The 11,979-nt window shown below is 47.9% G+C and overlaps 1 protein-coding gene and 1 long non-coding RNA gene across 2 annotated transcripts in view; one reads left to right on the top strand and one right to left on the bottom strand.

Moving 5' to 3' along the window:
- LOC140422470 (uncharacterized) overlaps window positions 1-11,979 on the bottom strand; it is a 250,353-nt gene that overhangs the window by 187,018 nt on the left and 51,356 nt on the right. The window lies entirely within an intron of this gene.
- Window positions 124-2,308, top strand: LOC140422495 (uncharacterized). Its single transcript, XR_011947490.1, has 2 exons — window positions 124-251; window positions 1,350-2,308. It is a non-coding gene; the product is annotated as an uncharacterized lncRNA (long non-coding RNA).

The raw sequence follows: 11,979 nt of genomic DNA, 5'->3' as shown, positions 1-11,979 counted from the left end.
TCGAGACAATGGGGGAGCTTTGATTGGCGGAGGGGCAGAGTCTTTCCGGTCCTCCAAGTCTTCCCATTGGTCAACACATGAGACGTAAGGTCAGGGGAAGTGAGCTCACCGACGCATGCGCATGCGCAGCAGTCTCTCTCCCTGAGACATGCGCAGTCCCGGATCAGGGAGGAAAGATCACCGACAGCCGGAACTGTCAGCCGGTTGCTGGAAACCGTCTCGAGGATGTGTTGGGGGAGACGGAACAGAGGGTGGGGGCGGCACTCGCGTGTCCGCGCGCTGGCGTGTGCGCACTAATGCAGTGACGTCACCACGGAGCGAGTGGATTCCTATTGGCTGATTTAGAGGATGAGCACCTTTGTGATGTCACAATGTGGAGGTTGGACAATGAGTTTCAGATTAAAACTTCCTCCTCTGGGAAACATCTGGGAGCAAATCAATGTCTGCCCCTTTCAGAAGGTCATACGATATAAGAACAGAGTTAGGCCATTTGGCCCATCGAGTCTGCTCCGCCATTCGACCATCGCTGATCTCATCCTGGCCTTATCTCCACCGTCCTGAGAGTTCTTCAGAACCCTTCAACCCGATTAAAAATCTGTCTAACTTCTCCCTAAATGTACTCATTGTCCCAGCTCCTCCGCACTCTGGGGTAGTGAATTCCACAGATTCACAGCCCTTGGGAAAAGCAGCTTCTCCTCAACACTGTTTTGAATAGGGCAGCACTGTGGCCCAGTGGTTAGCACTGCTGCCTACGGCGCTGAGGACCTGGGTTCGATCCCGGCCCCGGGTCACTGTGTGGAATTTGCACTTTCTCCCCGTGTCTGCGTAGGTTTCACCCCCACAACCCAAAGATGTGCAGAGTAGGTGGATTAGTCACACTAAATTGCCCCTTAATTGGAAAAAAAAAAATTGGGTACTCTAAAAAAAAAATTTTTTAAATTAAAACTGTTTTGAATTTGCTACCGCGTATTGTAAGACGAGTATTACCTCTCGTTCTGGAATGCCCAAGAGGCAGCAGCTGCTCCAAGTCTACTTTATCTTTCCATTTCTTTTCTCATTCTGAGGGGACATTGGTGACTTGCAGCAGCTGAAGAGAAAGGAAGTGAATCCAGTCTGTATGTTCCACACATTTTGAGTTCAGTAACATAGACATATTTCCGTCTGGCAGCCTGCATGGAGATTTTCAGGCCTCTCCAAGACGGGGAGCAGGGATCTGTCAGTCAGCCTGAATCAGCACCTTTAGAGAATTAGGAGGATGAATATTACAGCAGAGTGAGAATGGAGGGAGAGTGTTGGATGGAAACTAGAATTGCCTGTTCTCAATTTCCATTTGTAAATTCCTTTTACAGGATATTAGATGAAGATTTGCAGAAAAAAACCTAACGCCACTTCAGGATTTGGAAGAGTCACTTGGTTTATCGGGACCTGAATATCATCAGGAGAACCATCACTGCAAAAGACACTTCTGGGGTTAAGGATTGCCAGTCAGGCAAAGGAACAGAATGGAAGTAAACACAGGAACGAAGAGTCACATTGGGCTGGTTCCAGGAGAATTGAGTGACAACCTCAGCGACGAAACCATGGAGTGTGATTTTTGATTGTCTTAAAAGTAAAAGGGCTACATTCTATTCGTAGTTTAAGGGATACGTTCCCTATAAAAATAGTGTTTAGGCATTGTTGCTTCTAGTTTGTTGCAGGAAAGTCATAAAACCTGAAGTTTTTGTCTCATGACTCATTAATTTGTTCACTGGGTTTAGAATTTATCTTTTAAAATTCCTGATCTTTTCAGAGATCTTACACAGTTGGTTTTCAGTCACAAGTTTCAACTTCCCATTTAAGCCTCAGGCAACTTGCTGTCTCTCTTTTGCTCATGTCAATGACAGCCCAGTAACAGAGCTGAAGGCTGGAGATGCTGTGACCCCTTGTTGGAGCTGGAATCAGTTGAAAGAAGAACCATAGTTTCTGGTTGAGCTTTGTGTTAGCTGTCCAACCAGGCTGACCATTTATAAATAGCTAACCAGGTATTATGTTGTGATGAGGGTTTAGAAACAGACCCTGGGGAGACGAGTTCACTGAAGCTGTGGGCTCGTCAGCTGTACAATGAAACCAGGCATCAAACAGCCACAGACACCTGTAATATTGGACACTGGGTTTAATCCTGTTCTGTATTAAACAGACCTATTTGAATCTGGGTGATTGTGATATAGTTAATCTGACCCTTTGTTCATTCAATTCCAAAAGTGAATAACATTGATTCAAGTACAGTGACTACCTTGTCAATCTGTAAATAAAGTGGTGTCAGTTCATGCAGATCCGTAGCTGAACTCAATTCCATTACTTATTTTTGTTACTGACTAGACTGTCTCTCTCTTCTCTCCTCTCTCTCTCCTGCCTCTCTCAGTCTCTGGTGTTCCTCTCTCTCTCTGGTGCTTCTCACTCCCTCTGCTTCCTCCCTCTCCCTCTGTCTCTCTCAGCTGCCTCTCACTCTCTCTCTTCAGTGCTTAGGAAGGCAGGTGGGATAGTTTCCTTTGGTAGCCGAGAGTTGAGATTATGAGAACAGGGAGATTGTGCTGGAACTGCATCAAACACCAGTTAGACCACAGCCATATTACATGAAGGATGTGATCATCCGAGAGAGACTGCAGAGGAGATTTATTTATTTAAATTTAGCGTGCCCAATTAATTTTTTCCAATTAAGGGGCAATTTATTGTGGCCAATCGACCTACCCTGCACAACTTTGTGTTGTGGGGGCGAAACCCACGCAAACACGGGGAGAATGTGCAAACTCCCCACGGACAGTGACCCAGAGTCGGGATCGAACCTGGGACCTCATGCTGCCCGTTGCAGAGAAGATTTATGATGATGTTACCAGGGATGGAGAATTTTAACTATGAGGAAAGTTTGGAACTCTCCAGTGTGAATTCGCTGGTGTACAGTGAGTTGCTGAATCTAGTCCCACAGTGAGAGCACCTGAACGGTCTCTCATCAGTGAGAACAAGCTGATGGGACATCAGTTCCCCGGACGTTTTATAGAATTTCCCACAGTTTAAACATTTGAAAGGTCTGTCTTTAATAATAATAATCTCTATTGTCACAAGTAAGCTCACATTAACATTGCAATGAAGTGAAAAGCCCCGAGTCGCCACATTCTGCCGTCTGTTCGGGTACACGGAGGGAGAATTCAGAATGTCCAAATTACCCAACAGCACGTTAGATAAACTCGGTCAGTTCTCACTGGAACGACGGAGGTTGAGAGGCGAGCTGATAGAGGTCTACAAGATTATGAGTGGCATGGACAGAGTGGATAGTCAGATGCTCTTTCCTAGGGTAGGAGAGTCAAGTACTAGGGGACATAGGTTTAAAGTGCACGGGGAAAAGTTCAGAACAGATGTGCAAAGCAGGTTTTTTATACAGGGTGGGAAATATATGGAACGTGCTGCCTGGGGAGGTGGTGGGAGCAGGTACGGTAGCGGCATTTAAGGGACAACTAGATAAATATATGAATAGGGTGGGAATGGAAGGATATGGACTCCATAAGTGCAGACGGTTTTAGTTTAGGCAGGTACCAGGGTCGGCGCAGGCTTGGAGGGCCGAAGGGCCTGTTCCTGTGCTGTATTGTTCTGTTTTTACATTTTTTTTAGAGTTCTCAATTCATCTGTTCCAATTAAGGGGCAATTTAGCATGTTCAATCCACCTACCCTGCACATTTTTTGGGTTGTGGGGGTGACACCCACGCAAACACGGGGAGAATATGCAAACTCCACACTGACAGGGACCCAGAGCTGGGATTGAACCTGAGACCTCGGTGCCGTGAGACTGCAGTGCTACCACTGCACCGCCGTGCTGCTCTTGCATATTGTTCTATGTTCACCTCTTTCGGATCTCGTGGGAGGAAACCGGAGCACCTGGAGGAAACCCATGCGGACACGGGTAGAACGTGCAGACTCCGCACAGACAGTGACCCAAGCCGCAAATCGAACCTGGGACCCTGGTGCTATGAAGCAACAGTGCTAACCACTGTGCTGCTGTACCACCCCAATATGATCCCACTAATGTTTCAGCAAGGTGGACGAATCCCTTCCCACAATCAGATGAATGGCCTCTCCCCAGTGTGAATTCGCTGGTGGGCAGTGAGTTTAGATGATCGCCTGATCCCAGCCCTGCAGTGAGAGCACCTGAACGGTCTCTCATCAGTGTGAATATATTGGTGGGACGTCAGCTCCCACGAGCCTTCATAACATTTCACATCGGCTGGGCATTTAAAAGGTTTCTCATCAGTGTGAACATGTTGATGGTACATCTGTTTTCCAGAGCTTTTAAAGCACTTCCCACAGTCTAGACATTTAAAAGGTATTTTGTCAGTGTGAACTGACAGGGTCTCAGCAGGGTGGATATATGAGTGAATCCCTTCCCACACTCAGTACAGGCAAATGGTCTCTCCCCAGTGTGAACTCGCTGCTGTTTCAGTCGCTTGGATGAATCAGTCAATCCTTTTCCACACACAAAGCAGGTGAACAACATCTCTCCAATGTGAACCCGCTGTTGTGTCAGCAAGTTTGATGACCAAGTAGATCCCTTCCCACCCACGGAGCAGATGAATGGTCTCTCCCCAGTGTGAGTGTGTCGATGAGTTTCCAGCTCAGATGGGAAACCAAATGCCGCCTCACAATCCCCACATTTCCACGGTTTTGCGACAGTGTGAATGCGCTTGTGTCTTGACAGGCCAGAAGATTGGCTGAAACCTCGTCCACACACACAACACATGTATGGTTTCTCTCCACTGTGAACGGTGCTTTTTCCTTCCATGAGAATCGATGGAATTCCCTGCCCATTGAAGCAGTTGAGGCTCCTTCATTAAATGTTTTCAAGATAAAGATAGATAGTTTTGTGAAGAATAAAGGAATAAAGGGTTATGGTGTTCTGGTGCGAAAGTGGAGCTCAGTCGACAATACATCAGCCATGATCTCATTGAATGGCGGAGCAAGCTCGAAGGTCCAGATGGCCTACTCCTGCTTCCAGTTCTTATATTATATTATGTTCAAAACCTGCTGATATTCAGTAACGATAACTTAAGCGACTCCGTCAGATCCTGATGTGATGTTTCCCAAATGCAAACCTTCCCCTTCCAATATCCTGTGAAATCAGTTTAGACAAAAAAAAAGGAGTGAGAGAAAATCCAGAAAAACACAAAGGTGGATTGTGAAATAAAGCTGAAATCTGGTCATTTGTGAGGCTGGCACTAGGAAAAGGTGACCTTGAAAAATGCCAGATGTTCACAAAAGAACAACTGATTCACTGATGTCGTTCAGGGAAGGGAATCTTCCACAGGTCTGGGCCAGAAAAGTTTCAGGCCTCTGTGGGGGAGGAGAGTGAGAAAAGATTGAGAGCAGAGAAGGAGAAGGAGAGGGAATTTATATTTCCAAAATCTAACCAGAACATTGACAGAATCTCCCAACCCCTCAACCTCCGCCTCCTTGAAGGACCAGGATATTGGGTCTGTGAACACCATCACATCCAGGTTCCCCTCCAAGGCACACACAGTTCTGACAGTAAGTAATTGGTGAGCAGAAACTTTCTCCACTTCAATATTGGGAAGACATTGCATTCAGCCCCTGTAACAAACTCCATTTATTAGCCACTGACTCCATCCCTCACCCTGGTCATTGTTTTGAGATTGAGCTTGAAAGAGATTGTCCAAATGGTTGGTGTGATATTTGACCCCGTGACTTGCTCCCAACCACATATTTACATCATCTTGAAGACTGGATTCCACCTCAGTAACATTGCCTGACTCCAGCCAAGGCTCAGAGCATCTGTTGCTAAAACTCTGATCTATTCCTTTGTTTTCTCTGAGAGATCTATGCTCCACGAATTGACACTTCCTGAATATTCCTAATTTTATTTACTCTGTCTTAGGTGGCTTCACCTGAAGGTGCCAAGACCACAAGACTTTGTAAGGTGCACCTTGTACACCACCTTCAGCGGTATCAGCCCCAGCCTCGCACACAAAGTCGAGGCGTTTAGCCTCCGCAGCACACCCTCTCCTCCAGCGCCACACCCATTTTTTCCTCCCACTTCGCCGTAACCCCTAAAACGCTCCTGTAAATCACTGAGACGAACCCCTGTCCCTTGAGGTGCAATGCTATTGTTCGTCTGGAGGAGAGTCCTTTGTCCCGCGGAAGCAAAGTTAGCATCAGGCGATGGGAGGGAGGATCCGCAAACCCTTCACAATCATTGTCAGCTCCCTGGTTTGCATCTGCGGGGCTTCTCCCTCCTGGGAACAGGCCCAGGTCACCATCCTGCTTCAGCGACTGGAGGATGGTTCACATCAGAGGATGGGGGAGGGGGGACAATAAATAAGAGCTCACACTTTGCACTCAAATCAATGAGGACTCTGATCTCTGGAAAGGAAGGAAACCCTGGGAGGTGGGCAGGGAGGATTCGTAAACACCTGCTGGAGGCCCCAAACCCACAGATCCTGATTTTGCAGCTCTCGGGGCTTGTTTGCTTCAGCTGCGGCCATCTTGGTGAAACAACAGAGTGGGCGGAGCATCAGGATTCCAGTGACCAGGAGAGAAAATTACCGATTTATTCTCACGGCACAGAGGGATTTGAGAACTGAACCCGGCCAGAGTGAAGGGAGCGGGTAAACTGTAAGGAAAGGAATTTTGAAGATGGTTAGAAAGGTTTGGCAGACTGACAAACTCTCATGGTGAAAATTAAAGATAAGCCTGCATGGGTCTGCGTGAAGAGGTGGGCGGTGTTGGGTGGGCTGCTGACAGAAATGTGAGGCCAGGGAGGGGGTGGTTGGCTGCCAGAATGGTTGGAACAGAGTTCTACATAGGTCCAGTTGACGAGTCAGACACCCAAGCAGCAAATCTCAGTGGATTCAAATATGACCCATAAAATGTGGGCTGGTTTGTCACCCTGGGGTTTGGATTCCAGCATAGGGAGGAGGGAGAATGGATGTAATGAGGATTTACTGTTTCGCAGAAAGAAGTGCAGAAAACCTGTTCCATACAAACGAGAATTGTCTCTCCTTCATTTTTATTCAGTATTGACAATGATGATGTTTATAAACTCTTTTTATGGGAAATTTGAAATCTACAGGTGTGAAATTGTCCAACCTGGAGAGACACAAGGACATCCACACCACAGACAAACCTTGGAAATGCGGGGCCTGTGGGAAGGCATTCATATCTCCATCCCAACTGGAAACTCATCTGCGTAGTCACTCAGGGGAGAGACCTTTCACCTGCTCCATGTGTGGGAAACAATTTAATCGATTGTTCAACCTTCGCACTCACCAGTGAATTCGCACTGGAGAGCGGCCATTCATCTGCTCTGTGTGTATGAAGGGATTCAGCAGTTCATCACACCTACTGAAACACAAACGTGGTCACACTGGGGAAAGACCGTTCATCTGCTTCAAGTGTGGGAAGAGATTTACTATTTCATCTGACCTTCTAACACACCAGAGAGTTCACACTGGGTAGAGGCCTTTCAACTGCTCCATGTGTGGGAAGAGATTCACGCTGTCACAAAACCTAATGAGACACAGGCGAGTTCAAATAACTTTTGGGAGTAGATTCAGCTGAACGGATGATCTCAGTGTCAGTGACAAAGAAATCAATGAGCTCCTTGCACTTGTTTGAAGTCAGGAGAGAGATTTAAGAAGATGATCATGAAGAACAGAATCTGGGTTGTCCTTGCTTCCAGGAACAATCCAGAAATAGTGACCAGTTTAGGCAGAGGCGAGCAGGGCCAGGTAGAGCTGGATGTGTTGCTGCTGCCTCTGGTAATCAACAGTTCAACCAGTTGATAAGACTGCGCCAAGTGAAAAGGGAATTGGTAAAAGTGTGAAAATGGGCAGCAAATTATTTTCAAGTTTACAGATGATAAAAGTTGGGATGCTGGTCAGGAGTATGTTGCAATCATCAAGTTTAAAGATAACAGTTGCATAGATGTTGGTTTCAGAGCAGACACACTGAGGTGAGGGCTAGGGCGGGCAATATTATTGAGCTGGATATAAACAGTCTTAGTGATGGTGCAAATATGTAGTCAAAAGCTCATCTTGTCAAATATGACATTGAAATCTGCATTAGTCGCACACAGTGCACGTACCACCTACAAGATGCACTGCAGCAACTCATCAAGGCTCTTTAGACAGTACTTTTCAACCCGTGACCACCTCATACGACAAGAACAGCAGACACATGAGAACACCATCACCTGCAAGTTCCCCTCCAAGCCACACAACATCCTGACTTGGAACTATGTCACTGTTCCTTCACTGTTGTTGGGTGAAAATCCTGGAACTCCCACCCTGGCTACGCTGTGGCTCAACCTACACATCATGTATTACAGCGGTTTGGGAAGACAACTCACCACCATCTTCTCGAGGGCAATTAGGAGTGGGCAATGATTTCTCCCAGCAATATCCACTCCCTGTGAAAGGATAAAATAAACACAGTTGCCAGGGAGGCGGATGGTGACTAGAGAGTGGAGTTTGTAGCAGGGCCATAAGACAATGGCTTCACTATTTATTTTTTAAAATAAATTTAGAGTACCCACTTATTATTTTCCAATTTAGCGTGGCCAATCCACCCACGCTGCACATCTTTGGGTTGTGGGGATGAAACCCACGCAGACACTGGGAGAATGTGCAAACTCAATGACTTCACTATTTCCAATGTTTAATTGGAGGAAATGTCTGTTCACCCAATTCTGGATGTCAGACAAGTCAGGACGATGTGTGAATTGGAGGTGGTGGTTTTCATATACACCTCTTACTTTGGGGAAGTTGGGGGTTTGAGATTCTGTCAAAGTTATTGTTCAAGTTGTAGTTGTATAAAATCTGTCTCCTTCACCTCCTGTCTCTCTACTTCTATTTGTCCCCTTCTGTTCCCAAAGTGTCCAGAGTCTAGTGTAGGCCCACACTGGGTGTCAGCTTCCCTTCCCTGAAGGACATTACTGAACCAGTTGGGTTTTTATGACAATCCAGCCGTTTTCATGGCCACTTTTTCCCAATCCCAGCCCCACAAATTACCAGATTCATTCAGCTCAATTTCACATCCTGGGCGTCATTCTCCGACCCCCCCCGCCGGGTCGGAGAATGGCCGTTGGCCGCCGTGAATCCCGCCCCCGCCGAAGTCTCCGCTCCCGGAGATTGGGCGGGGGCGGGAATCCAGCCGCGCCGGTTGGCGGGACCCCCCGCTGGATTCTCCGGCCCGGATGGGCCGAAGTCCCGCCCAGGAATTGCCTGTCCCGCCGACGTAAATCAAACCTGGTATTTACCGGTGGGACCAGGTGGCGTGGGCGGGCTCCGGGGTCCTGGGGGGGGGGCGCGAGGCGATCTGGCCCCGGGGGGTGCCCCCACGGTGGCCTGGCCCGCGATCGGGGCCCACCGATCCGCGGGCGGGCCTGTGCTGTGGGGGCACTCTTTCCCTTCCGCCTCCGCCACGGCCTCCACCATGGTGGAGGCGGAAGAGACTCTCCCCACTGCGCATGCGCGGGAAACTGACAGCGGCCGCTGATGCTCCCGCGCATGCGCCGGGAAACTGACAGCGGCCGCTGACGCTCCCACGCATGCGCCGCATTTCCGCACCAGCTGGCAGGGAAACAAACGCCATTTCCGCCAGCTGGCGGGGCGGAAATCCCTCCAGCGTCGGCCTAGCCCCTCAATGTTGGGGCTAGGCCGCCAAATTGCGGAGCCTTCCGCACCTTTGGGCCGGCGCGATGCCCGTCTGATTGGCGCCGACTTTGGCGCCAGTCGGCGGACATCCCGCCGTTGGGGGAGAATTTCGCCCCCTGTCTTTGTGTTTTTGTGGGTTCTCTCTCGCTCCCTTTTTTCTATTTTAAATCTATTTCACAGGGTGTTACAAGGGGAGGATTTGCCTCTGGAAACTTATATCAAACATCACCTCAGGATATTTTTTTTTAGTAAATTTAGAGTACCCAATTATTTTTTTCCAATAAAGCAGCAATTTAGCACGGCCAGTTCACCTACCCTGCACACCTTTGGGTTGTGGGGGTGAGACACAGAAATGGGGAGAATATGCAAACTCCACACGGACAGTGACCCGGGGCCAGGATCGGCGCTGTGTGGCAGCAGTGCTAATCACATCAGGATCTGATGGAATATCCCAGTTTATCGGAACCGGAATATATTTTGAACATGGAAGGAAAAGCACCGTTCTCAGTGGGAAGAAGCCATACACATGTTCTGTGTGTGGACGAAGCTTCAGCCGATTAGCTGTCCTGTCGAGACATAAGTGCAGTCACACCGGAGAAAAAAAAAACATGGAAATGTGGGGACTGTGGGAAAAGATTCAATTACCCATATGAACTAGAAATTCACAAACGCAGCCACACTGGGGGAGAGGCTGTTCACCTGCTCTATGTGTGGGAAAGGATTCCCTCCGTACACCCTACAGATACACCAGTGAGTTCATACTGAGGAAAAGCTGTTCACCTGCTCCGAGTGTGGCAAAGGTTTCATTCAATCATCCCAACTCATGACGCATTAGCGGGTTCACAGTGAAGACAAACCTTTTAAATGCCCAGACTGTGGGAAGTGCTATAAATGTGCTGGTGAACTGATGCTCCATCACCGTGTTCACACTGACGAGAGACCATTCAAGTGCTCCCAGTGTGGGACAGGGTTCAGGCGATCATCTCAACTCATTTCACACCGGCGAGTTCACACTGAAAAGAGACCTTTTAAATGTCCAGATTGTGGAAAACGCTATAAATGTTCCAGGGACTTGATGCTACATCAAAGTGTTCACACAGATGAGAGACCGTTCAGGTGCTCTCACTGTGAAACTGGATTCAGACGATCATCTCATCCCACTGTACATCAGAGAGTTCATGCTGGAGAGAGGCCTTTGACCTACTCCGTGTGTGGGAAGAGATTCACTCTGAAATCCAACCTGCTGACACATTGGTGACTTCACAGTGACTGCTGGGATTGAATTCTGTTTCTGTTGTTAATAAATTCCATTGCAGTTATCGGTGTCAATATTCTTGGTAAAAGTTAATTAAGTTAAACACACGCTGGCAAATCTTTTCAATATCTTTTATACAAGTTAGTTCCTTTTGAAATGTCTCCTCCATCCTTTCCTCCAACAACGCGTGTGATGAGCTGTTGGAGCTTTTTTGTCACTAAGATTGAAACAATCTGATCAGTTGCCTCTACTGCTTTCTTCCCACCAGCTCACCAGGTCAAACTGTCTCTCTAGTCCCCCCTTGCCTGGGCCCTGAACTCACATCTTTCTCCAGTTTCTCTCCTAACCTCTCTCTCCCTCAGAGCTCACCTTGTCCACGAGGCCTGCCTTCTGCTCTCTTGACCCAATTCTTGCTAAACTCTGATCACCCAATTTCTCCACATTAGTTGATGTTGTTCACAATTCTCTTTCTCATGTGGTTCAGTTCATGTCGCCATTAAATCCACTGTCACCACCCATCCAAAAAAGAACTTTCGACCCCCACTGTAATTGACAACTATTGCCCCAGCTCCAACCTCCCTTTCCTCTCCGAAGTCCTTGTACTTGTGTTCCCCAAGGATCTATCCTCGGCCCCTCCTATTTCTCATCTGCATGCTGTCACTAGGTGACATCATCCAAAAGCACGGTGTTGGTTTTCATATGTACACTGACAACGCCCACATCTACCCCACCACCATCCTTCTCCATTCCTCCACTGTTACTAAATTATCAAACTGTTTCTCCCACATCCAGTATGGATGAGCCTAAATTTCCTCCAATTAAAAATTGGGAAGCCCAAAGCCATTGCCTTCAGTCACCACCACAAATTGTGTTCCAAACTCCCGAGTCCATCCCTCTCCCTGGGAACAGTCTGAGGCTGAACCACACTCTGCACAATCTCCGTGTCAGATTTGACCCCAAGATGAGTGTCCGACCACATATCCACACCAACACGAATACCAGATATTTCAATCTCCATAATCTCGCCTG

This window comes from Scyliorhinus torazame, chromosome 5 (genome assembly GCF_047496885.1).
Source record: "Scyliorhinus torazame isolate Kashiwa2021f chromosome 5, sScyTor2.1, whole genome shotgun sequence".
Classification (NCBI taxonomy): Eukaryota; Metazoa; Chordata; class Chondrichthyes; order Carcharhiniformes; family Scyliorhinidae; genus Scyliorhinus; species Scyliorhinus torazame.
The sequence above is the reverse complement of the archived record's forward strand: the minus strand, read 5'-3'. Positions and strand labels throughout refer to the sequence as shown.